Raw genomic sequence first — 27,806 nt, forward strand, 5'->3', positions numbered from 1 at the left:
TTTTGCATATCCTTTCATTTCACTTATTTCACAAAATTATAAAAACAAAAGGCAAGGTTCTTGAATTTTGAAGTCTTTTCTTCCTTTTTCAGGTACTAGCAATGAATCCAGGGGTATTCTATTATATATTTCTTATGGGCTTTATATGGACTTTTGTCTTTAAAAGTTTTCCTTTTGACTTTGGTTTTCAGCTGTTTGTTTCTACTGGATTTTAATTATGCTTATAATAACAAAAATTTGGATTTTCTTCAATAGATTTCTCAATTTTTACTCTAATTCAGATTTATCTTTTCTTTTTCTTTTTTTCGGTGGTACTGGGATTTCTGGAAGCCCTTTTACCTCTGGGCTACACTCCTAGACCTACTTTTTATATTTTTATTTGGAAACAGGGTCTCCTAAGCCAGCACGGCTGGCTTCAAACCTGCGCGATCCTCCTGTCTCCACCTCCCAAGGGCGGGGATTACAACCATGCGCCACTATGCCCAGCCAGATTTATCTTTGATAGTTTATTTTTGCCTGCTTTCTAATACTCCTGAAATTTTTCTCAACTCTAATTTTGTTTTCATTTTAAAAATGAGTATTTCAAAGCTTGGAAGAATTCTTTTTGTTTAGAATTGTAGAAATGTAAAGTTCATTAGCTATTATTTCATTGCTTCTTTCAGACTGGATTTTGTGATGTCTTTATATAACCATTGTGGCAATATAATAATAGTGGTAGTTATCTTATTAAACCATTTTCTTATCAAATTTATTTAACTAACCTACAACTGAATATCAAATGAGATTTTAAAAGTATCAAGTTCATTATTTAATTAATTATGATGAATAAAAAAGTTGTTTATAAACGTCTTTTTTACCTAGTGGGACATTTGAAATGAAATTTTAAAATGCATCTCATCTGCATGTTCATAAAATGATTTTCATTGCACTTACATTAATTTGTAATCATTTATTCCCTATTTTGCCCACTTGGGTCAAAAACAGATCCCAAATACTAGCAATGTCCATTATGAGAATTTGATAGCTATGCAGAATTTTATTTTATCCCCAAACACATTGGTAAATATTCTGTGGGCTATGTAAAACCAAAAAAAAAAAAAAAATTGTAAGGTCAGCTCTCAACATAATGGTAACAGTAGCAGTAAGTTTTGTCTTTTTTCTAAGTAAAGAAAACAAAAACTGGTGAACTCAAGTTTCTAGAAGTAATACTCTTCATGGTGAGACATCCTTCCTACTTGGTAGTTTTTCTTTGTTTTTTTTTTTTTTTTTAATTCCACATCCCTAAACTCTCTTCCTCTGCCTTAGTATCTAAAAGAGAAAGGAAGGAAAATGTAAATGGAATTCTTGTGGTCTCTGAAGCCTGCACACCCACCTGCCAGGCTTCCCCTTAGACTGCTGGGGACACTGTGCAGGTACCATTAGCACCCAGGAGTGCTGCTTGTCCTAGCCGACTCTCCCCGCTGCTCATCTTTTGCCTCCACACACTGGCCACCGCACAGTTGTCAAGATGAATCACAGCCTCTGGAGATCCTATGACCCCTGACTTTATCCAATGTGCGGTCATTGGTCCAGAGTGCATAAGTCCTGCAGTCTGGAGACCTGGTCCTGCTACCTTTCAGCTGGTATCCATCAAACTCAGGATGAAACACTAAGCAAAGCTGATCTTTTCTTTATATCTTTCCCAAACACTTAGGAAACTAGCACGTTCACCCTTCGCTTAGACATTTATTTTTGATGAAGTCAAATTGGGGATGAAAAAGAGAAAATAAGGCACCTGGAAAATGAGGCACCTGTTGTATCAATAGAATCAGAGGACCAGTAGCCTCCCACCACCTGGGAATCTACATCCTCACGACCTGATACACTTCATCATTGGACCATGACTTACGAACCCACGTTTCCATGTGGCCTTTCCTCGTTAGCAGCTGGATGTTACTGTTTGCCAAAAGGCTCATTTACATCCCTCACCAAATGAAAACTAAGGATAGGAAGAGTTATTTACAGTCAAGGTTTATTAGGTTACTGGAGATTATTATTTTTAATACATGAAGGATTCTTTAATCCAGGAGCAAAACAATATCATTCGTAGGGTAGATAAATATTTCAGTGATATTTCTAATTTTGCTACAGATTCTTCGTGCATAATCCCTGTCCTTTGCATTCAATTGGAAAGAATTAGTGTGCCTCAGAAAGCTGGCCAGTTCATCTGAGTCATAGAGATTTGACGGGGAAATAACGATGAAAATTATTGTTCCCCAAATTGGGGATTAGTGATCTCCTACAGAACTATACATGTGCAATTTAGTAGTGATAATCCTTCAATTCAGATGAACAGTCTTATCTGTCTTGATAATATTTTTTTAATATCAAGGTCAGGATTTTATCTTCCATATCAGAAATACTTTGAAAAATTATTACTTCAGGGACCCTCTGCACATTGTAAAAGTAATGATCTAACGGGTCTTTTTTTTTTTCCCTCTTAGCGATATAAAAGTGGAATTAGAAACTATGCATTTATAGGCTAAAAATAATCTCTTGAAGCTTATTTTCAATCACATTTTCTAAAAAAACTCAAGCTACTCAATCCGTCCTCAGGGAATTCATTGCTATAGCTTTCTTCACTTAACCAGTCCTTTTAAGTCTCTAAAAAGTGGAAGAACAATTTATGACATTAAAAATGTTTACCAAGGTTGTTTCAGGAAGCCTTGACCTTTAGTTGAAGGTCCCCTCTCCGGACTGTGGGACTACTTCATTTCATAACATAATAAGAAAAAATATAAAGAAACATAATTAGCCAATAGAATTGAGTAGGCTACATAGTTATTTTAATCAGTTGTTGCTAATTGCTTTCATTTTTGTATTTTGGCAATATATTTTAACAGCATTCTATAAAATGCAATTTTAATAATCTGATGTGAGTCTCTATTTCAGTGGGAATTAAATTGGGGATTATTGAGCATCTTTTTTTATTGAACATTTAAAATAAATGTTCAATAGATAGCCAACTCTAAAATTTGAGAATAAGGACAACTTCTGAAAGTATTGTTTTAATTAATAATCCTTTGATTTACAAGTGTACATTTCATTGGTAATTAATTGCTTTTCATCCCAATCCCACTCAGGATAAAATTTATAATTTGCAGAAATATGTAAATAGTAGAGGGCTCAATGAAAAAAGTCTGACTCATGATAGACACTCAGACTGAAAAATTGTAAATCCTCAAATGTGGGTTCCTGTTATTCCCATATTTTAATTTTAAAGTATGCAATACAATGTAAAAACATGTGCATATTTCATATCTTTTAGAAAGTATTAAGATTGCCAAACATCATCTTAAAAGCTATTTCTTCGAAATAATATGCAACTTTCATGTCTATGTCCTTTTATGTTTTTGAAGACTCTTTAAGGATTTTGTCTCATCTTAATCATACATCTATGTTTGATGCAATGAGTGGAGATGATTACACCTATTTTGTACTTAACAAATCCAACTCAGAAAGTTAAAAGAAATATATTTTCAATGTCACATATAAAGCAATTGATCAGGCTAAGACTTGAAACAGGTTTCTTGACTATTAGAATAAAAAGAACCCTTTAATGTCTCACAGGCCCCTCAAATTGGTAAACTCAGTTATAACAGGATGATAGGTGCAGTGTTATAGATCTTTACTTATAAGACACTGTCATAAGAAATTTAACAACATATATAGGTTGCTTGCTTGATGGCTGGCATTTTGCTGTTTCTGGATAAACACAGGTTGATGAAACCTTATCTATGAGCTCAAGATTCACAGGGCTGAGGGGACAGGTGGATACATAATGGAGTGTAATAGAGTGAATAGCTGATAACCAAAAAACATACAAGAAGCACAGAGGAGGGGAGTGTCTAACTGTGTACTAAGTTGAGCAGGCTTAGCAGAGGATACAATGAATAAACTGTAATTTTAGGGACACCGCATTTCCATTGTAGGTCTTATGAACACAGCAAGATGTCCAAGTTAGTGAGGAAAGAAGCGTGTGAAATTCAGATGCAACACATTTTTGTTTTTCTAGCTTTCATTTCTACTGGCTCATTCTTATATATTCACTATATTGGTTAAAATTGACCACCTGATATCTAAGAGAAAACCGAGCCATACTATTGCTCTCTGACACCTTCTTAAATCAATACACTCTTCCCATTTCTCTAACTATATCATCTCTCAGACATATATCATCGCAAAAAATCTGTTGGCTGATCTCCCATGCAATACCATCATAATAACGTTTCTGATATACAAATCCCGTCTCACCAGTTAACCTGAAATTCTATAGTAGGTGAGTTTCCAGGTTCTTTGAGATAAATGCTAAGATCAATGTGTATGATGGCATTGTATTTTGGTAATATTGAAGTTTAGATTAGTAGTCCTTCCTTATTTAGGAGCAGCGGTATAGATTTGGAGGTGGTTGTGCTTTAGATCTCAAATGTCCCCAAAGTTCCACCTGCACAGTTGGGGGTTGGGATTGATGCTTCTGTTGATGGAATGGAAGTATTCACACATGAATGGCTGGAAGTAGAATTAGTATTAGAGGTATTGGGCAGCTGAGGAGGAGACCGAGATTTACTGCCTTCATTTCAATGGTGTCATTTCTTCTTGAAAGTTTTAACCAAAACCTTGTAAAAATGATTAATTACATGATAAAGCAAATCAATTACATGATAAAGCAAAACAGTCATGGGATGAGCCAAGAAAAAAGCAACAAGGTAGTCAAGGATGAATCCGTAAAGGAAAGGGTCAATAATTCTGAAAAAATAAGGAAGTTATCAGGGTCTCTGCTCATTGGTCCTTTTTGGTTCTTAATCATTTGTTTGTGTGGCCACTTGGGCAGTTTGTGGCATTCCCAAGCTAGGCCTTGGTGACCTTGAAACTGATGACAAAGGAGGATTCCAATGGGGGTTGGAGGCTTTAGGAGGTAAGGACTTGTAGAGGGAGGTAGGTCACTGGGGCTTGTCCTTGAGGACACAGTGGGCACCCTGTCCTTTTCTCCTTTCTCTTCACTTCCTGGCAGTTGTGAGGTGAGTTGACCTCCTCCACATGCTCTGCCTGCCTCAGTGGTCTGCCCTGTCACACAACCAAAGGTACCACCACAAATGACATGGACTGAAGCCTTGGAAACCGTGAGCCAAACAGAATCTTTTCTCCTTTGAAGTTGTTCATCTCGGGAATTTGTCATAGGGATGGCATGCTAACACAGAGGGGTGCGCTCAAATTTAAGGTCTGGAGTCAGGACCTTGTCAGCCTGTCCTTTCCTCAGTCCTCAACGGAGACACAGTGCCAACCCCTTGATGTTGTCACTAACTAGATTAGTGTGCTTGTACAAAGTTATCATCAATATAACAGCATTGACAAATACTATATAATAATAGGATATACTAAGCCCAGGTCATTATCATTTTCATTATCTTAAATATTTACATTATCCTTGCTCTTTATAATTATATCATTATCATCATCATCATCATCATCATCATCATCATCACTACTACTACTACTATTTTGGTACTAGTGATTGAACCCATGGGGCATTTTACCTCCATTCTACATCAGCAATTTTCTAAAAATTAATTAATTTTATTTATTTATTTATTATTTATTTATTATTTATTTATTTTGCAGTACTAGGGGTTGAACCTAGAGGCATTCTACTTCCAAGTTATACCACCAGCCTTATTTTTTATTATTTATTTTGAAACAGGGTCTCACTAGGTTGTAGAGGGTCTCATCAATTAGGTGGGGCTGGCCACAAAACTGTGATTCTCCTGTGTCAGCCTCTTAAATAATGAGATTACGAGTGTGCACCAGTCTACCCAGATCTTTTGTATTAATTTTGAAAAAAGGTATTAGTAAGTTGCTAAGAGTCTGGCTAAATTATTGCAGCTGGCCTTGAACCTGTGATCCTCCTGTCTCAGCCTCCCAAGGACTGGGCTTACAGGTATGTGCCAGAACACCCAGAATATTGCCACTATTCTTAATCTCCAGAAGTATTATTCTGTTCATAATTTTATGAGTGACCTAATACTGACACTTAAGTCTCAGTAATTGCCTAATACCACATAGCTAAAAAGTGGCAGAATTTAGATTGAAATCCAGATCTGCTTGGCTTTTAAATTTGTACTTTTTCATTTATTACAATCTTTTGCTATTTTCTATCTCTTGAAGGTCCCATCATAGTATGCTAATTAATTAGTGTATGAAAAGGTCTTGCCTATAAAGTGTATAATCCTACATCACAGGACACCTATATGCATCTATATCATCATGTCTCTTCTCCTTCCATTGTAAGTATATTAGGGCTATTTCAAATGACTGAAATGTATTTCAAGAATATTTTGGGGGTGGGAAGTGTGAAGACCACTTCTCTGCCTATGTATTATCATTTTACCTTTATGGATTTTTAATAAAAATAAACATGTAAATTCAAGGAGAATTTTTCCACTGAAAAGGATTCAATTTTTCAGTAATTGTATATTCATTATGTTTTAACAGATAGGAAAGTAGCCTCATCAGGCTTGATGGATTGACCCTAGTAATTTATGGTTTCACATTAGCACTGACTAGAAATGTATCTATGCTTGTAATGAATCCTATTGGGACCAGATTAAATTCTAACAAAATGATATAAACAAAAAGTAAAGATCTTATAATTTCTCAAAGGATGAGTCAGAATGAGAACTGGCTACTCATCACAAGCAATTGAGAAATCAGACTTGTAACTGGCTTGGTTATTTCTGTTTCTGTCTCTTAGGTTATTGTTTTGCCATTTATGATTGGCTTTCTGTCTTATAACTTTGAATATTTACATTTAAAAAGATGCATTTCTTTGAACCTCATAGTTTAAATTTTTAAATAATTTGAATACTAATTCATTTGAATAGTCCACTGTTTCTTAAATGAGTTTTATTTAATTAATTTAATTTATTTTATTTTTTGCGATACTGAGGATAGAAACCAGGGCATTCTACCTCTAAGCTACACCCCCAGACCTATTTTTTAGTCTTTATTTTGAAACAGGGTCTCACTGAGTTGCAAAGGCCTCACTAAGTAGCTGAGGCTGTCTGCAAACCATGATCCTCCTGTCTCATCCTCCCGAATGCTGGGATTACAAGTGTGCAACACGATGCCTGGCTAAATAAATTTATTAACCATATATTTTCTCCAATATTATGTTGACTGGAAGTCATGGATATATGTCTTTGGTTATAGTTTGATTTTTGGTGGTATAATTAAAAATTCTGGTTTATTTTAAATACAATAATTAGTTAGACACATCTTTTATTGTTAAATTATTTTTTATTACATTATAGAATAATAATGTGGTATGGATGATTTCTACATTTGGGAAATTATGAAGGATTTTCTTCTTTAAGCTCCTACTTTATAAATATTGACTAAGAGTTTTAAATTTGAAACATTCTTTTTATGTTATTCTTTTAAATGAAGCTTTTAGCTTATTCAATGAATTTCCTAAAACAGGCTTGTTAACTATGCTGATATGATAGTGATTTTTGAATGCATTATTTACATTAAATAATATGTTAATACTATGCCCGGTGTTGGATAAAAGTTTATTATAGTACAGCTATCCTGAATACTTGCAGGTGGTTATTTTTTTGCGATTTTTGTCTCAACCTTTTAAGTACTGGGATTAAAAGTCTTTGGTGACTTTTTTGTTGTTGTTTTTTCTCCTTTTTAATCTCTGCAGTACTTATTCATTCATGCTAGGATATTAGGAAGTAATTAAGAAAAAACAGGAAGCATCATGAGTTTCCTTGGAAAAATGCATGTGTGCATTTAAGACTCTTGAACATCTTATAATGATGAGTCTGTGATGGTTTACTGATACTTTTTTCTCAAATTTATTTTCAAGCTGATACACAAAGATTTGTACATATTCTTGGGGTAATGTGATATTTTGATACATGTATATATTGCAAAACATTTAATTCAGGCTAAACATATCTGTCTCCTCAAACGTTAATAATTTCTCTATGGCACAAACTTTCCAATCCTTTCTTCTAGCTTTATGAAATTCACAGTGCATCATTTTCTCTGGTCATCTTACCATGCAATAGCACAATAGAGCTCCTTGCTTTGAATTATAACTTCATATCCATTGATAACCTTTTTCCTATCAATTCCTTTCTGCGGCTCTCCTCAGTCTCTGGTAAGTACCACTCCACTTTCACCTTCCCCAAGATCAACTTCTTATGAGCAATATCATATAGTATTTGTCTTTGTGTATCTGGCTTATATCACCTTATAAAATGATTTTCAGTCCTATCCATATTGTCAGGAGTAACAAGTTTTCAATTTTTATGGCTAAATAGTACACCATTGTGTCTATGTATATATATCACATTTTAATTCATACATCCAGTGATGGACAATTAGGTTGTTTGCATTTCTGGGATGTTGTGAATATTACTTCAGTGGACATGGTTTCCACCAGCATTCTCACTGTTATCACCAAAAATAGCATGACATCCAGTCCACCCACATGGTATTGGAGAAAGTAGATGGTAAATAAATTCATTTAAGAAACAGTGGACAATTTCAAATGAATTGACATTCAAATTGTTTAAAAGTTTAAGGTAAAAAGTTCAAAGAAATGCAGTTTTTTAAATGTAAATACTCAGAGCAATAAGATAGAAAGCAAATAATAAAAGACAAAACAATAACATAATAAGAAACAAAAACAGTAATAACCTAGCCTCAGCTACTAAATCTGATTTCTCAAATGCTTGTGATGAGCAGCCAGTTCTCATTTTGGATGCATCCCTTGAGAAATTATACGATCTTTAGTTGAGCTGAGATCTGAACAAATACAGTCTAGCTCAAGAGTCTGAATTTAGCCATGATGTGGGACTTTAGAATGGAATTTTAAAATATCTTTTTCTTTGCTATAAATTTTACTTTTTTTTTTTAGCTCCTGTTTCTATTGTTCCAGTTAGTTAAATTCCCTGTTTTTCTAGGCCTACCAGTATTGGGAATGGCCTAGGAAGATTTGAGAAAGCTCTGATTATTAGTAAATATATTTGAAAAATCTGGTCAAGGGCAGACCTGTGGAAGGAGTTGGTTTCAGCCAGGAAGCAAGCAGCTATTATAATTTAAAACATCCTAGCTAAAAGTGATTAGCAAGTGGAAAGAGAAGGGAAGCTAGGACTTCCTCATTCTAAAGACAGGTTTACATAATAACTGGCATCTAGGTAGGATGGAAGGAGCGGATGGACCTTCATGAAAGGCGAAACCTGGGCATAGACCAGAAGTTCAGTGAAGGGAAAAAATAACCCGTGTTTTTTTTTTTATGGGAATTGTCTCCAGAGGTCTAACAATGGTCTCTGGGGACAGTTCTTCTAACCAGTAACCCTCACCCTTACACATTAGCTACTAAAAGGGATATATTGTATACTGTGTTTCAATTCTTCTGGATGACAGCAAGATAAAATATGTTTTTAAGGAGAAGCATCTACTCTTTGTTATGGTGTGAGATGATATGGTTTTGGGGAAACCATAAATATATCCGGTTCTGGACACAATTTCCTTCAAAATACACACAAAAAACAGAAAAACACAGAAAAACTGTGGGTTCTTGTTCTGAGCTAAGGGTAAATACACATTAGCCTGGACTCTTGCTGGAGATTTAAAGAAGTTTATTAAAAAGATAGAAATACAGAAGATACTTACAGCCCCATGCCAGAATGGCATGGGGGGAGGGTGGTTCAAATGAATGCCCCACCAAAGATACAACACATGAACTGGACTTTTTATACCCATGACCTCCATCTTGTTTATGTAATTCTGACATAGTAAACATCCCTGTAAGTTTTCTCCCCAAGCAAGGTGTGGCAAGGTGTCTCCTTTCAGGAAGGTCGACCCCTCCTCCCATCATAGCTTGATCATTCAATTATTATGTAAACCTGTCTTTAGAATGAGGATGAGGAAGTCCTAGTTCCCCTCTCCTATAGACTTCTAATTACCTTTAGCTAGGTTAATTTACATTGGAATAGTTGCCTGCTTCTAGGCAGAAACCAAGTCCTTTCACAGATTTGCCCCTCACTCAATTTTTGGAATATATTAATAATCATAGCTTTCTCAAATCTTCCTAAGCCATTCCCAATACTGGTACACTGTTTATATTTCCAAAACCATTTACTAAAATGGCTTCAATGTTCCTCTAAATTTGGCTAATCTGCTGATAGACTCTGCTGACTCTATTACCTTGACTTCCCTTTTCTTTTAAAATTTTTTTTACTGGTGTATTGCAGTCATACATCTTAATGGGATACAAGATGGTGGAGGCATACATGCACACATCACTCATTTAGCCCTTCCCCAATTCCCACCACATTCCCTCCTGCTTCCTCCTTCTCATGTTTGGGTTACTGATTGACTTTGATATGTTTATGAATGTACATCTTGTACATTAGAGAATTTCCCTCCTCTTAGAGTTTTTTACTATAGCAGTTTTATGATGACACATGCTCTCTCTCTCTGCCCTTTTGAAGTGTAAATATTCTTAAAGCCTCTTAGAAGTCATCACTCAGCAGCTCCTGCTCCCATGGCTCATTCCCAGTGGGAAACCCAACTGGTCGTAGTAGGCTTCTTGCCACAGCTTGTGAAACTGTGCACTTTTGGGGGGTAAAGCCAACACACAACACGACTTATGACTTGTCTCCTTACCCCGGCCTTTAAAGACCTCTGGCTCTTGGCTTTAGTGGAGCTTTATTCAGAATTTACTCTGACCTCTCTCTCTCACTACCCTGCCTTGGGCTGGGTTTTTCTTGCCTGATCAACTGTTTCCAGTGCAATCTTTGATTCTGACACTTCATAGAACCCACATACCCAAATCCAGGGGAATAAGTTGTTTTTGTTTGGTTTTCACAACATTCATTAAAAGTTAGTGGAGAATATTTTGGTGAAGGTCAAGTTATTAGCTTTTTATTTTGGAAGAAGGGGAATCAAGTCTTGAAATACTTTTTCGTGAGGTCTTATTTAAGGTTAAAAAAGATTCTGGAGAAAAGAAATTTCTTGTAAATTTTGTGTGTCTTTTGTCGTGGGCTCAAGGTTTGATATCTCTTTACATGAATTAAGGTATGACTCTGGAGGTATGTATGTAGATACATTGTTTTTTTTGGTTAGGGGTGGGGATATTTTAACTATTAGTGTAAACTAATAGAAGTTGAGAAACAAAAGCGAAAACTTGAATTTAAAAGATTTTTTAAAAATCTTATTTTGTTCATATTCTTCCTTAGGCAATAATACTTGATCTAATAATTTGTTTGGAAACAGAACCAAAATGAAACGAAAAGGAGACAGCTATCTTGGGGAATTACGTGTTTACAAATGCCTATGGTCATTTAAATATTTTTAATGTAACCAAAGGGAAAGTTCTTAGCTATTTTGGCTGCTACGTTTGTTTTATCAAAAATTTTCTCCTGTGGTTTCCACTGAAGACTGACTGGAACTTTTTCCTTTTGCTTTCCCTTAGACATTTTTTAATTACACTGCTATTTATCTAGCATTTTCATAGGGAATCTCTTTTTCATTCCTTCAAAAATAAAAAAGGGCAGTATGTATAAGTAGGACACGTTTTATTTTTTCCTTCAGTGTTAACAAAACAACACACTATTTGCATATGTTTCAAATTGCTTTGTGTGCTCTCTCAAGCAATGTTAAGCAAATCAGCACATTTATCTAAAGAGGAAATCCACCCTAAAATACTCTCAGAAACCTAACTTGTTAAATAGCTTCTAGTGTTATGTGCTTCTACATTTAAAAATAAAATAACTTTTTAAAAACCCCCCAAAACGACCCCACACAATACAGAAAGACCATAAATCAATTAATCACATTAATGGCCTTCTGTAGGATACTTGAGCAAGCTTAAAAGGTGCATGTAAATAAAATAACTAAAAATTCAATACTCGGGGGAAAAAGGCATAAATCATTTGATTAGAATGTGAAGTAAATTGAGGAGAAAAAAAATAGTGGAGGAATTTTAACCCAGCAGTGCTGATAAAATATTTTTCATGCATCTGAACTCTGGGAATGAATGTTAAACTCTGGGTGCTTCTCTATAATGCCATCATCTCCAAAACCAACAATACTGGGCTCTATTTTTTTTTTTCTTTTTAACACAGGAACAGTCCTTTTTTCGAGCTATATTTGTCAAAACCATGTGAAATATATTCGGCAGTGCAAAAATAGCACCGCGAGGTAGCTGCTTTTAATCACTCATGTTGATTTCTGCTTGTGGAATTACTCACTTAAACAGAGACCATGATAAGGGTGTATTCTCTCTTCCCTCAGTTTTAGTACCACAACAACAGGGTTCGAAGCATTAATTCAAAGGAGTCAGTTTATGCAGGAAGAAAAAAAAAAAAGCTTTTTTTGAAATAAGTGCTTGCAGTCCTGCAGGCAGTTTGGATGTGGGTGTTTTCTGGTGTTTCTCCCTGAAAGCTGGTCTCCAGGTGAGTTCCTGCCAGGGCCACCCTGCTGGAGGTCACATCAAAGGCATCTGCATCAACAAAGCTCTCTTTCTGCTTACCAGATCCAGGTCTGACAGTTTAGATTAGAAATATCTACCAGCTGTTTCATTTCCTACCTTTTATGGTTTGGGTAAGGTGACAAATATAACAGATTTATCAACATTTCTTTTTCCTTTAGCTAAAATGTCAGAGTAAGCTTTCAATATATGACACACACACACACACACACACACACACACACACACACACACACACAAATCTGGCTTTACAAAAAGATTGTCAGTGGTACATGCTTGTAATCCCAGTACTTGGAAGGCTGAGACAGGAGGATCAAAAGATCGCAGTCAGCCTCGGCTACTTAGTGAAGCCCTCTGCAATTTGTTTCAAAATAAAGAATAAAAAATAAGGTGGGGATATAGCTCAGAGGTAGAATGTTCCTGGGTTCAATCCCTAGTACTGCAAAGAAAAGAAACAGCCAGTTCTTCCAGCACATTGCATTTGATTTTTTTTCCTGGAATAGTGAGATCACCCACAAAATTAAATAGAAGTATAATCCACCCACATCACAATGTTTCTGTGCTGGTATTGGGAAATGTCTTTGGTGCTAATTGCAAAATGTACTGATTTCAAATGCTTTGGAATTAATTTCAAATATTAAAAAGTAGTCAGGGCCTGGTTTCCGCCAGGCACTCAGGCCCCTTGTTATAATGTAGAGTTCCCTCACCAAAAGTGATTAGTGAGTACACAGGAGAGTTGGGGTATAGGGCCTTCATATTTTAAAGACAAGTTTTACATAATAAATAACCTCTAGCAGACAGGTTAAAATTCCCCAAGGATGTGGGTACAGGTCTTCCTCAAAGAAGTCAGATACCCTGTGACCCCTGATTCTGATAATCAAGTAATATATTTTGGTCATAACAAAAGGCTGGGGCCTTACTGGAGACAGGGCAGACCTATACTTACAGGAAGAAGGCTTTTGGTCAAACAGGATGTAAGATAGGGAATCCTCCTGATAATCACATCAAAAGGCTTGCCCCCTAGTTAATGGGCAGATCGACACCTGGTCGGTTCAGGAAGACTATTGGTCAAGCAAAGATGGGAGATAATAAATCTTTATAAAAACTCTCCCATATTCAAAACCCCAGTGTCTTACCTTCAAGGCACTCCCCTACGTCACTTTCTCTCTCTCTCTCTGATGTAGTGTTTTATAATTTCTGTCCTTTCCTTCTGATTTGTAATAATAAAAATTGCTTAATTTTACAGCAGAACAGTTCTGGCTATCTTTTTTCTAAAATTAGCTAAGGATAAGAACCCATGGTTATATCTCATAGCATTTCAGATTCGGTGCCCAGTGGGGGCACCATTACAGTCTTGATGCCCCAATGTGGGGCTCCCTCTGGCACCATTACAGTTTCATATAAAAATACAAAACAAGGCCAGGCGTGGTGGCGCATGCTTGTAATCCCCGCACTTGGGAGGTGGAGACAGGAGGATCGCGCAGGTTTGAAGCCAGCCATGCTGGCTTAAGAGACCCTGTTTCCACATAAAAAAATATAAAAAAAATAGGTCTGGGAGTATAGCCCGGAGGTAGAAGGGCTTCCAGGAACCCCAGTACTATATATATATATATATATATCCAATTGGATGTATATATTTCATATATATATATATGAAAAAGAATAAGCAATATAAGTAATATAAAGGATAAAAATATAAGCAAGAAAAAGGATACAGAAAGAAAAAGGAAAACCCAGGTCAAGACCACATTTTATTTTTTTATGTGTGTGTGTGTGTGTGTGTGTGTGTGTGTGGTGCTGGGGATCAAACCCATTTGTGTTCTACCTCTGAGCTATACCCACACCCCTTATTATTTTTAAGACAGGGTCCAGGGTCTCCTATATTCCCCAGGGCCTTGCTAATGGCTAAGGCTATCCTCCAAACTGTGATCCTCCTGTCTCACCCTCCCAAGTACCGGGATTACAGGCATGCACTACCACACACCACTTCAAAATTACTTGGTTGATAGATATAACTCCCTAGAGGCAGTGGGTGAAGGGAAATAAGAATAAAAGGCATTTGTTTACTGCTTTGAAATTTCCTTCTTGTATAAGCCTTTCTCTTTATGGTCTTTGTGTCCAACTTTTAAAGTAAAAATTACACTTGCCCTTCTTATCTGAAAGGCATAAAAGTTAGAATGTAGAATCTTTGTGTATCATAAAGGACTGTGCAAATGTAAAAGATTTCTGCTCTTTGATGTTATTGATTGGATCAATTGGGCAATTTCTAAAATAATGATTAAGAGATTTAAGGTACGTTTTACTCTTTTATATATTTAGTGTGAAGTTTGGAGCTTAGTTAGGTCCAGTAGGATCTTGTTTGGGGATGCTTGGAAAGGTTTGTGTGGCTCTTGCTTATTGGCACAGGTATCTGGTTACACTACCTAACTCAGTTCCCCTACCTAGTATTTCTCTTGCTAGCTAAAATCATTATAAGCAGTGAAAATATGCTAGGCGCTAAGGGTGATTCTCTTTCCAACCAAGAATGAAGTGAAGAGATTTGAGCTAGACTGCATCTCGATATCAGTATAAGGGATGGAGAAGAGGGAACCATTCGGTGCCTCTGGCTATGCAAACCTGGCTTTTACAGGCAAACCTAGCCATTTAGCCTGTTCTTGAGAACAAGCATTTGTTTGATAGTTGAATCTGATTTCTCACCACTATCTCTTCTTGGAATATGCCCATATGGGATAAGAAGACATCAAGTTTTCCTGTAGAATACATACCCCAGTGAATCCCCCATTCCTCTGAAATTTTAGTTGGAAGCTCTACTTCTGCACTTTGAAAGCAGGTATAGGTAGTTGCTTTTAGTTTCTATGAAATGTGGAGGAGACCTCAGCAAAGTTCAAGTGGGTCTACAGAACTATTGCAGGAGGCTTGATCCACGGAGAACAAGAGACAGAGGCCAGAGTGGGATAGCAGGTCTCTTTATTCACTAGTAAGGCTCATTAAGCAAAGCTCTGTGTCTGAGAACTGAATGGTGTTGTTATACAGATTATCTAGACCCAGAGAGACAGGTATTGTTGAATCAATAATGGGCAGGGGTACCAATATGGGGGTTTGGGTGAGGTTTCATTTCTACTTCCCGAGCTATATTTCCTATATTAGCCTCCACGAGGCCTGGGCTAGGTGGCTTCATCTTGGGCTCCATGGTTGGGACTGGGTGGTGCCATCGTGGTGGATTTAGCTGCCTTATTCTGTGGTCTTAGCTGCCAGGAAAGGCTCCAATTTTTTCTCCTAGGAAGGGATCCTGTGAAGGAAGCTTTATTCTCCTACATTGGCCCTAGGCTTTTAGCCAAGAGTCATTTTCAAGGACATATCCAGGATCCTGCCTCAGGGCTTTATCAGAAATGGGCAAAGTGTCAGGCAAGTTGCTGTTCTTGCTACCTGTGATTATGGCTGCTTCTGCATCTTTACCTCTGGCCCTTTCTAGAATAGACAGTGCATGTCTTAAAACAAAAAGACAAAGCAAACAGTGCCTAGAAGAGGGTAGTGGGGCAAGGGCAATCTGTGGTTGGATTGGATGTTGGCTCATTTTCTCAGTCTGAATTGTATCTACCCTGAATTACATCAACAGGGTACATGGTAGAAAGCCTGACTTGGTAGAGGCCCCCTTTCCTCCAGGGTAGTTAATTACCCACTTACCAGAGGCACAACACAACTCCTTCTCAGAGAGAAAACCATTGGAAGTCTGAGACAATACCCTTTTCGTCCTCAGGGAACTTCTCCATAGGAGGCACCTGCGTTTAAATGACATTTTAAAGGCCTGGGACAAAGATTCAGGAAGACAATTTCTATCATCTTAATGATCCTGAATTATTTCAATGATCTAACCCACCTCTCAACTAAGACAGGGCTTCAAGAAGGTACAGACACATTAATCAGACGTCCCAGAATGGTTGCCCTAGAGGAGATTTTATTGGGTCTGGCTCTCTCTTTCCCTGTGTGAGTACAGGCTCTTGACTTTACCTTTGCAATATGTACGTAATAAAAGAAAAAACTGACATCTCTCTCATTGTGCTCATCTGAGCACAAGCTAAAACAGGATACACAAAGCATCCAAGAAGAAGCTTAATAACTAGGAGTTTTTTCCCCCAGCCTCTTCATGGCTGGAACCTGACTTCTGGCTTCAAGAGCTGCCACAGACTACGTGACTTCAGGGAAAGATTATACTCTCTCTGGGTCTGGACTCCTTCAAATGTAAAATGAGGATCTTGGACTGATTGATTCTTTGGTGCCTCCGAGGAAATTTTTTACTAAAATATGAAACATCATGGTGAATTTCTGGAGACATTCCCTTCGCTTTTGTTCCCTCCTAGCCAGCTGTTATCATAGGCTTGACTAGGCGAGGCATAATTACTTTTTCCCTATGGAGTCAAGAAACAAACTAAATGGCAGTGTCCTTGAATAATTTATTTGACTCCTAGAATTAGTGCATTATCATTGTTGCTATGGAAGAAGTAATTTACATTTTGAAAGGGTATTTTGCTTCTTTTATCTCTGAATGTATTTTAATCCTTTCAGTACTTCGAAGACGGAGACATGACTCCATTATTTTATGTCAATACTTCCCAGCTCCTGCTATTTGGGTGGGGTCAGTTACTATCCACACTGTCTGATGAGGTTAATGCACTGGGACTCTAAGGGTCTATATTCAGTTAATGAATGTGGAACAGAGTCTCAGGAGCGTGCACATCATCCAGGACCTCATCAGCCCCTGAGTTTTTGTTTGCTTTCTGTGCATGTGATCTCTAGAATAACAGTTTATATGTACACAACGTTTAATACTGAAAAACAGATGTCAGATCTGAGACTATGTGGTTCTTTGGGGGAAATATATTCTATGATCAAACATAAATTGTAATCCAGAGTGTTGCTTATTAATATGTGACCTGGTTAGTCACCACAGTAATCGAATTCCAGGTTCTTTCCCTATAAAAGAGAAATGCTCTCGAGCTCTGTGTTGACTGTGATATGCACACAGTGGAATTTTACTCAGCTGTAGGAAACAAAATCATGTAATTTGCAGGAAAATGGATGGAACTAGAGGGAATTAGGCACTAGCTGAGATGAACCAATCTCAGTAGGAGAAGGGTTAAATGTTTTTTTTTTTCTCAAATGGGAAATTAGAAAGAAATTGGAAAAAAAAAAAAAGGGGACTGAAGATAAATGAGGAGAGATTCCAGTAGAATCGTGGATTAAGGAAGTGAGGTATGGGGAGGGGAAACCTGATAACAAAAGTTCAAATTATGCTACAGACAAATATGAAATTATCAATACCAATCCCTTGATGAATATAGGAAGAGGAGATGGCAGAGTAGGATCTGGAGGGAAGCCTACTAAACGCTGTGTGTATGTATGTTTCTGTCTCTCTGAGCCTCATTATGGTATCCACTTATAATGCACCGATACAAGTATATTAAAAACAGACTAGTTCCCTCACCTAAAACTGAGGACTTATTTGTCAAAAGTGCTTATAAATATTTCTCTACACCAATGTAAAGCCTTCGTTTGAATAGACTACTTAATTGGTACCTATCCATTCCTGGAGATTTGAGCTTAGAAAGGCTTTTTTTTCTTTTCTCTCTCTCTCTCTCTCTCTCTCTCTCTCTCTCTCTCTCTGTGTGTGTGTGTGTGTGTGTGTGTGTGTGTGTGTGGTGTGTGTGTGTGTGTGTTTTCGCGCGCGCATGCGCGTGCGCGTTATTGGGCATGGAACCCAGGGGCTTTCTACCTCTGAGCTACACTCTCAGACCTATTTTTATATTTTATTTGGAAACAGGGTCTAAGTTGCTGAGAGCCTCATTACGTAGCTGAGGCTGGCTTCAAACCTGCACGATCCTCCTGTTTTAGCCTCCCAAGTACCGGGATTACAAGCGTGCGCCACCACGCCCGGCTGAGCTTAGAAAGTTTTGATGCAAGAGAAGGAGATGATACATGGTGGTTACAGATGAACTTTTGGAAATTCCAGCATTTGGGAGACTGAGACAGGAGGACCACGGTTCGATGACAGCCTCGGCTGCTTACTGAGGCCCTTTGAAACTCAGTGAGACCCGGTTTCAAAATAAAGAATAAAAGTAGGGCTGGCAAGTAGCTCGGAGGTAGATTGCCCCTGAGTTCCATCCCAGAAAGAAATGGACAGCAGGAGCTGGGGTTAGTGTGATAATAAATAAAGCACAATGTAGGATAGGAAGGCGAAGCCGAGAAGCAGATGTGACATGATTTTAGTCCTCTGACTTCCTAGATTTTCTAATGATAGTAGAGGACATGCCACACATATGATCATTTATGAATTTTCTTGGTTATCCTCCTTCCAGGAACATGGTAGGATCACAGTTATCTGCTCCTTTAATATTAAATGTGGCACTGGGCATGATGGTGCTTGTTAGCAATTCCAGTTCCTGGGAGGCTGAGACAGGAGGATGAAAGGTGTGAGGGCAGCTTCAGCAACTGAGAGAGACTCTTTCTTACAATAAAAAATAAAAAAGGGGCCAGGCATGGTGGCACATGCTTGTAGTCCCAGCATTCGGGAGACAGAGACCAGAGGATCGAGGTTCAGGGACAGCCTTAGCTACTTAGCACAGCACTTCGCAACTTAGTGAATTCAAAAATAAAAAGAATAAAAAATAGGGCTGGGATTGTAGCATGGAGGTATGATGACATTGGGTTTCATATCCAGTTCTGCAAAATAAATAAATAAATAAATAAATAAATAAATAAATAAGGGCTGAGGGTGGAGGTAGAATGCCTTTGGGTTCAATCCCCAGTACAAAGAGAGTGAGTGAGTGAGTGAGTGAGTGAGTGTGAGAGAGAGAGAGAGAGAGAGAGAGAGAGAAGAAAAGAAGAAGGAAGAGGAGGAGGAGAATAATAAAGAAAGAAAAAGAAAGGAAGGCAGAAGGAAAGAAGGAAGAAAGGAAGGAAGAAAGAAAAGAAAGTAAGTTTGATGTGGCATTGTGACTTTCTCTATCCCGTGACGTGCGTATGGTGGCAGCATGCGTTGATGACCAGGTGGTTTTTCTTCTGTCAAAGTTATCTCGCCCATTGGGATGTTGTGAAGCAGAGGCCCCGGCTGACGGATGTGAAAACTCTGAAAAGTGTGCGAAGAACGCACGCGTGTCACCATAACACATTGTATGTAACTTGCATTAGTCTAATATAAACTAGATTCTCCTGATGTCTAGGAAGAACTGCAGTCTGAACTCATCCAGAAGCAAGGGTTGAAATGCGTCTCCATCTGGGGGACCAGGCGGGGAATGTGAATGAGAGAGGATGGCTTTCTTCAGAGGAAGGCTGGACAGGTGCAGCAGGTGCCACGCTGTAGCTTCCAGTTAAAGGTCAGTGGCCCAGGTCCTGCCTGCTGCTCAGAGCCCGTTGCGGGTTGTGCAAGAGTAGTCATTAGATATGCAAATGTGCTTAAGAGGAACCTTGTAATCTTTTTAAGACCTCATTTATTACCTAATTAAAAATGTATTAGGGAACATAGAAAAGTTATGTTTCGATGTTTGTATATTGGCTAGGAAAAGACAAATCCGAGCAGCATTGAATGCAAGGGGGGAAGTGGAAGCTTTTTCTGATGGTGTCTTTATGCATAGACTCCAAGACCCGTGCAGCCTCCATCGTTCCAGCCTCCCTGCCTCTCCAGACTCCTCTTCAACAGTGCTCTCTCCTTCCTTCCTGCTTTCAATTTCTCCCATGAAGCACCAGCTTGTCTTTTGAAAATAAGCTCCATTGTCTCTTTCTAGATGTCTCTTCCATCCCTTCGAGCACATGAAACAGTCACGAATTTTCTGCTCAGTTTTATGCACCTTCCCTTGAAGCACTTAATTGCGATTGTTATTTTTACATTCAGTTTTAGTTTTGTGATTGCCTGATGAGTGCTTGTCCCATAAATGAATAAACTACATGTAGAGAGGAGGGCGTGATCTGTTTTCAATCACCTTTGAAGGTTTGGACGGGACCTAACTCAACGTCGCCCTCAGCAGATATTTGTCAAGTGAACGGTGAAAGGGACAGATCGTGGTGGCCATTTAATGTGTTCCCATTTTCAGCCATCTGAAACTTTATGGGATGGGTGGCTGTCTCTTTGTTTTCAAAATGAGGGTTGGTTAGAAGATTCGCTCCAAATTACACTTGTAGATGGCAAAGCTCTATTTTGAATCCATGTTTATCTGACTTCAAAGTCTGTGATCTTTCCATTTCATGCCTTTGCCTCGCTGGAGACTAAAGAAATGCTTTAATTTTGAGGGAGTTAATAATGCATGGGACCTGAATTGAATATAATTTTATGCCATTCTGCTCTAGAAGAATTTTTTATTATCCAGCTGTAGCTTTGCGCCTTCATCTCTTATCAAGAAGAGGCAATTATCTTCATTAGCAGGCAACCCCTTTACTCCCATATTACTTTGATGCAGTTGGTGAAACTCTATTTCCTGTGCTCCTTGCACCCTGTGAACTACTATCTTCAGAAGCTGTCAGTTTGCAAGCAGATGGCCCACTATTATTCACGCCTTAAGTTCCTCTGCAGCATCACCAGGTCCATCAGCAAATAGCAACATATGAAAACATATTGTCTCATCTTTAGTATCTCCAAATGTCGCTTTACCATTTGTTATTCCACTCTGGTTCCTAATTAAAGAAAGCTCATTTCCAATTCCCCTGACTGATATCTACCATTTCAATGATGCCCTTTATGTTTGTCCTAGAATATTCATCTTTGTCTTGTTAATGCTGTTGTTTTCCAATAAAATGGTAACTCACAAAGCCCTGTCCTGACTTTTCTACGGTGTGCGGTTATTTATTTCTGCTTGGCATCCTCTTTTATCTTATGCTGATTTCACCCTGGAGTCGTGCAGGGTGACATCTGCCTTCTGAAACTTGATGGGCGTTTTTCACCTTTTTAAGCTTTTTATCACACCTTATCCCTCCACTTCAGCAGCTAGCCCAAGCAGCGTCCTGTCTACAGATCCTCACTGCTTCCCCCTTTCCATCCTACTTCTCGGTCTGTTTATCTCCTGCACCCAGCCTGCCCCTGTCTTTGCTCAGGTCCTGTGAGGTCTAATACCTCTCATGCTGTTCATTTTACTCACATGCTCGTAGAGTTTCTTAAGAAGATCGGCTCGTCTCTGTGATTTCATATCAAGTTCTTAATTTTATACCTAAGAGATAATGCCCAGAGGAAATCGTCCTTACCTTCTCTGCTCTGTGTTGGAAAGGCAGTTGATCCTATCACTATGACGTCGATTTGCATTTCGAATTCATTGCCATTTAAAATAAATTACAATTTTGTCTTCTTAGCTTATAATCAGATTACAGTAACAGCATGAATCCACCTAACTTTAAAAATCTAAAGGGAGCCTTTTGCTTAAATAATAGGTCAGTGGTAAGAAGAAGTAGACTATATTTGCTCTGGGTGAGTTGTTGAAGCAACTGGATGGCAACTGGATAGATGATTGTCACTCCACTTTAAGGGGAGGACACAGGAGCGGGTGCCTCTAGTCCTGCCTGATAGGCTTATGTTTTTTGTACCTGGTGAGACAATCACTTCAAAACTATGGCAAAGTTCTATCAACGTCATGGACGTAACCCTGATTGAATTGCCATATGAAAGTTAAATGTCTTTACTAGGGATGACAGCAGATTATAAAAAAAAAAGACACAGGGTAGGGCTACTGAGAATATGGCCAATATGGATATTGGTACATTTTATCTGTCATTTCTAAGCAAACTTTTATTTGAAACCATATTTTAAGGAAAAGCTGCTATCTTTGCTAAGGATATTGTGGAATAGAAATGGAAGGTACAGATCAAATCAGAGGGGTGATAATCTTGTTAAATATGACTTTGGTCAACATAGATTTAGCAGAATCACATTTTTAGATTGCTTAAGTAGAAAAGTAGTAGGATACTGAAGTAGGCTGCAGGCTATATTAACATAACCGTATTGTCCCATCGCATTTATAATGGTCAGCACAAGGTGAAGTTCCTAGGCAAATATAAATCAAATGTGAGTTCCACGTTACAAAACTGGACACCAATGAAATAGAGAACACACACACACAAATAATGGCCAAAATGGCTTGGAACTTGGTAATGACTACTTAATCATGCATGGGATAAATTCCCCTGGCTTCCTGCCAGGTCCTATAGATGCAATGATAAATATGCTTTATATTTTATAGATGAAATAAAAAGCTAATTGAAAATCACACCGAGGTGTGGTTAATGGGAGAACAGTAGAGAAACTGGGAAAATATATAGGGAAGAGCTTAATGAAGTTTAGAGGGGTGTGTGGAAGACCAAGGAATGAACTAAATTCTAAATTCCACAGAGCCATAAACAATTCTCTGCAGAAAGTCCCAGCAGATCAGAGAAAACATGGAGCCATGAAAGCAATTCAGGAAGTTTGATGAGTAAATTCAAGAAAAGAGAAAGAAGGATAAAGCAGAAACAGTAGTGTGGCCAGATACTGAGTTCTGTATGAGCCAGGCACCAGGGCTTGCATGTAATTCTTGAAAAACACAATAGGGTGTTGGTACTACACAGGTCCAGTGTAAGATATCCACAGCAGTTTATCTAGCAACCCACAGAGTTAGTATGTAACCCCTGTAACCATCTTCAGAAATCCTCTATGAGAGCTCCATTTGTAGCTGCAAGCAAAAGAGTCATATAATTAGGTTTAAGTTTATAATTATGTAGGAAGACTGTGTTGCACATCTAGAATCCTTGTACTTGGGAGGCTGGGACAAGAGGGTCACAGGTTAGAGTTCAGCCCAATTTAGAGAGAGCCTCAGTTACCTAGTGAGACCCTGTTTCAAAATAAAAAATACTAAAAGGGGATGGGAAAATAGCTCAGAGGTAGAATGCCCTTAGGTTCAATCCCTAGTACCAACACAAATAAATAAATAAATAATGGGATGGGTATGGCTCAGTGGTAGAGAACCCTTGGATTCAATCTCTGATTACACACACATCCTGGGTACTACATGGTACATGCACACACGCCTTCATTTATTCAGTGATAAATGAATATCGATTACGTGCATATTGTATCAGGAAGGGCTTTACTTATGGCGTGATTCAGCCATTAGTAAGCCCCATAATTAGGGGGCTTCAATTCTAGTGCAAGAGAGATAAAAAATTAGCACTAGGTAAAGATCATTTCAAATACTGATAAGTATGAACAAAATGAGGTAACCTGTTAACCTTTGAAAGATCAAAGGAGTTAGATGGAAGTTTGAATGTCTAGAGTCAGAAGACATTGGTGACAGCAAGCACGAGGTCTAGGCAGAAAAGTTTGGGGTTTGATAAATAGAAGATGAGGGTTTACTGGGGCATGTGGAATATGCATGGAGGAGAGCATGGGACAGTGGGGCTTGACAAAGGTCACAGAGGTCAGTAGGGTCCCATCACACAGGACTCTGCGGGGCCATTGTAGATCAGGATGCTTGGATGTGGCTAAGAGAAAACAACTGGAAGCTGCACAACAGAAGGGAAGTGGCCAACTTTGTGGTGGTAATTCAGCTTAAAAGGGATATAAAGCTAATTGTATGTTGCTGCACTTAAATAAATTAGGCACAATGGTGGGTTGTTAAAAGAGGGAAGAGACGTGTTCTACAAACTGTCCAACCACAAGCAGAGCTGCCCGTTACTTGAGTTGTTTTTATTTTTATTCTTATTTTTAAATATTTATTTATTTATTTATTTATTTTTGTAGTCACTTGAGTTATTTATAGAAAGTCGGGGAAGGATCTTCTGCTCTGGGTGAATGTGGCAGGCCTACTTTACCTTCAAGTATCATTCCACTATAAATGTTTTTAGTTCATTTAGGGAGGATAAAGTGCCCAAATGCTCCCTCAATCTGAAATGAAACACTTCTGTCAACTACAGTTATTGCTGTATGTAGCTTGAGTGTCTATAGAGGAGGTCAACTGTTTCTGTCATTCTGAATGCCCAGTTTCTTTTTAAGCAAGCAGACTTTAGGCTTTATTTTATGATTGCTTTCAGTTAACAGAATTTCAACTTGTTGTCATTGGCCAGACACTGAAAAAAGTTGCATTTTTCTGTAAAAATACTATTTAAAATAGGATTAATTAAGGTTTAGAACAGAGAAAAGGCCAAAATTTTCTCATTAACAAATAAAACACAACAATTTCTTTTTCCTTGCTTCCTTTCTTTCTTCTTTATTTCCTTTCTTCTTCTTCTTTTGAAGGTGATATATTTTGGAATTCGCTTTTTCAGATTACATATATGACCTTCATATCTATTAGTGTGGTCAAGAGGTAGTATCATAATTGGCAATAGATGATTATCTCAAGCAATGGGTACAGAAAGGGTAGGAACATCTCTGGGAGCATCTCTTTATGTTCAGACTTCATTACCATCCCATTGATCTTATTATAAAGACACTAGTTTCTTCTGGATTTACAGCATCTTCCTGCCTGCTCTTGACCCCGTGGTCTCTCAAGAATCTTCTCACAAAAAGTACAGAAAGCATCATTTTCAGATTAGATAAGCTTCTTATTTTCTTCAAATTTATATCTAACTAAATGATATACATATAAATGTAAGTTTTTGATATGATTATTAGACGTTATAAAGATCTAAAAGTTTAAGTATCTCAATTTATGTGTCTCGATCAATTTTGTAGATGATAGAAGTGGGCATAGCATCTCTTTGCCAAAGATTTTTAAAGGGCCACTTAACAATGATTTAATATGGTGATATGAAAAGTTCCAGTGTTCCCACTTAAAAATATTATCTTACATAGAGTGGCACTTATGTAGGGTGCACAGGATTTTGGCATGATGCATGATGGCTTCTTTAGAAGAAATAGTTTCCTTTAGAATCTTGTGCACAAAAGAGCTTCTTTAAGATTGATGGCTTAGTTTTACCCATGCTAATTTTTTGCTTTTGTGAGTCATGGTGTTCCATTTTTCTGAATTTATTAGGTTTTTCATAAGCCCATGTCCATTTAGCACAAGATGAGAATAACATTTCTTTGCCAGATCGTAAGCTTTTAAAGGATTAGTCTTCACTAATAAAATAAAACAGAGGATTATGTTAGTTAGCCAAATAATTAGAGCAAACACTGAACTTTTCTCTGGGTTCCATGTCTCCCCAGCATTATTCAGCTATAACTGACAACTATAATTTATATTTATTTAAGGTATATAATTTACAATTTGAATACATGTATGCCTTCTTAAAATGACCACCTAATTAATGTGTCTGTACTTTAAGCTGGCTGTAATGTTACCTTAGAACTATAAACAAAGAGCTCATTGCTTTTGTAAAACATATTTTATATTTAATTTTACTGGCTGGCAGTAGTCACAGCCTCTTGGATAAATTCACAGTGGAATACTACTGTAGAGCTTACAGATTCAATCTTGTGCATTTCACTACTTTAAGAAAGGATAATCCTGGTATGAAAATTAATATACAGAACAAAACCTGAAATATTAAAACAAAACATTTCAGCCTATCTTTTTTATAGGCATAATCAATGAATAATTAGAGCAATTTAAATATTTAACTTCATTTCTCAAACTTGACACCTAGTTTTAGTTATTTATGCTTTCTTCTAGTAGTGAATGCTGTGATATTTTAGCACGGTGTTTTAGCATACCTCTGTATTTACTTCCTGTTTGGAATTTTGAATGTCTTTTGCTGTAGGATGAAACAGGACAAAGGCAGTAATAATAAACAACATGGTGATATAAATTGACTCTGGACAATAGCTCTCTCTCTTTCTTTCCCTCTGTATGTGTGTGTGTGTGTGTGTGTGTGTGTGTGTGTGTATAATTTATAGCTGTTTATATATATTACATATATATATATTTAATTTACTTGAACAGTTAAGACTTGGATATAATGTTCAATGTTCTTGAGAAAGTTTTAAAACAGGATTCCATCACTTAAAGTGAATAATAATAGTCTTTGGTTTCCCATAAAATACTTTGTGGGGAATTTCAGCATTAAAACATTGAAGAAAGTTACATAGAGTCATGCTCCCTGTCCTAAAATTATGTTAGAAATAAAGAGCGCCTGAAAACAGAGATAATACAATGCAAATTGTCCTTTGCATGTCATTAACCTGACATCTACTATGTGTCTTGCTCAATTTCATTACTTAACAACTATCCAATTTCTTAAATATGAATAAAAATTACCAACAATAACAAGTAAGTTACTTTTTGATAAATAGACATATCTTTACTGATTTAAGAATAGTAATTGGGTGTAGCACATTAACTGAGTGGCCTAGAGCAATTTTATAATAATCTTCTAAGAGCTCAGGAAAAAACCCCAACACTTTATCACTTTTAACACACGGCAGTTACTGCTTCTCTTGATTCATTTTAGTGAGCTGTCAATAAATTTCACTCCATTAGATGTTGAATTTAATTATCTCCTGGGTCACAATTTATGTGATTTCTAAGTTGGGTGCTGTTTCCAATGTCTAGCAAATGTTACCAGTAGTACATAAATATATTTAAGCTATAACCAGTAGTAGGTAATTTTTTTTCATTCCTGTGATATCACTCTTTCAGAACTGATATCTTGTATTACTTCCTGCAGTATATTCTACTATGTTATGTGGGAGCAGGAGTGAGTACACAAAGTGTGACTCTTAATGCAGTGGTATCTTGGGGCTCTTGTTCAACAGCTACTCAAATTTTTGAAGATGGTGTGAGAAGACTCAGAGCAGGGCTCTTTGTGGGAGGTAGCTGCATGACTCCAAAGGCCACAGATCCCTGAAGTCAATCTGTTGTGGGAGGATAATGTAATTTACACCAAAACCATCACATCAGGTAAAAATTGTGTCCTTGAAAAATACTGTGGCTATATTAATAAGGGTAATTGGAGATCAGACTACTATTTAAAAAGGCAGAAATCATGGTGTTCTCTTCCGTTTTCAAATACAGTGGCGCAAATTTATGATGTAACTAGAACGGTCCTTTGACAAAGATTAATTATCCTCATATCAAGTATTTGATCTGAAAATCTGTATCCCAAATGAGTGGATAATAATGCTCGGTATTATTTTCAAATTTCCACATTCTACTGTGAATCAAGAGTCGGCAAGATAATTATACTTTTCTTTGGAGTTGTGATGAAGTGTGAAATGCTTGTTGTCTTTTCTATTTTTCTGTCCAATTTTTGCATCAGTTACTATACCCAAAATGTAAATTTATAACCTCCTTAAAAAAAAGTGAGAGGT

This window comes from Muscardinus avellanarius (assembly GCF_963383645.1).
Source record: "Muscardinus avellanarius genome assembly, chromosome: 6".
In the NCBI taxonomy this organism is placed as follows: domain Eukaryota; kingdom Metazoa; phylum Chordata; class Mammalia; order Rodentia; family Gliridae; genus Muscardinus; species Muscardinus avellanarius.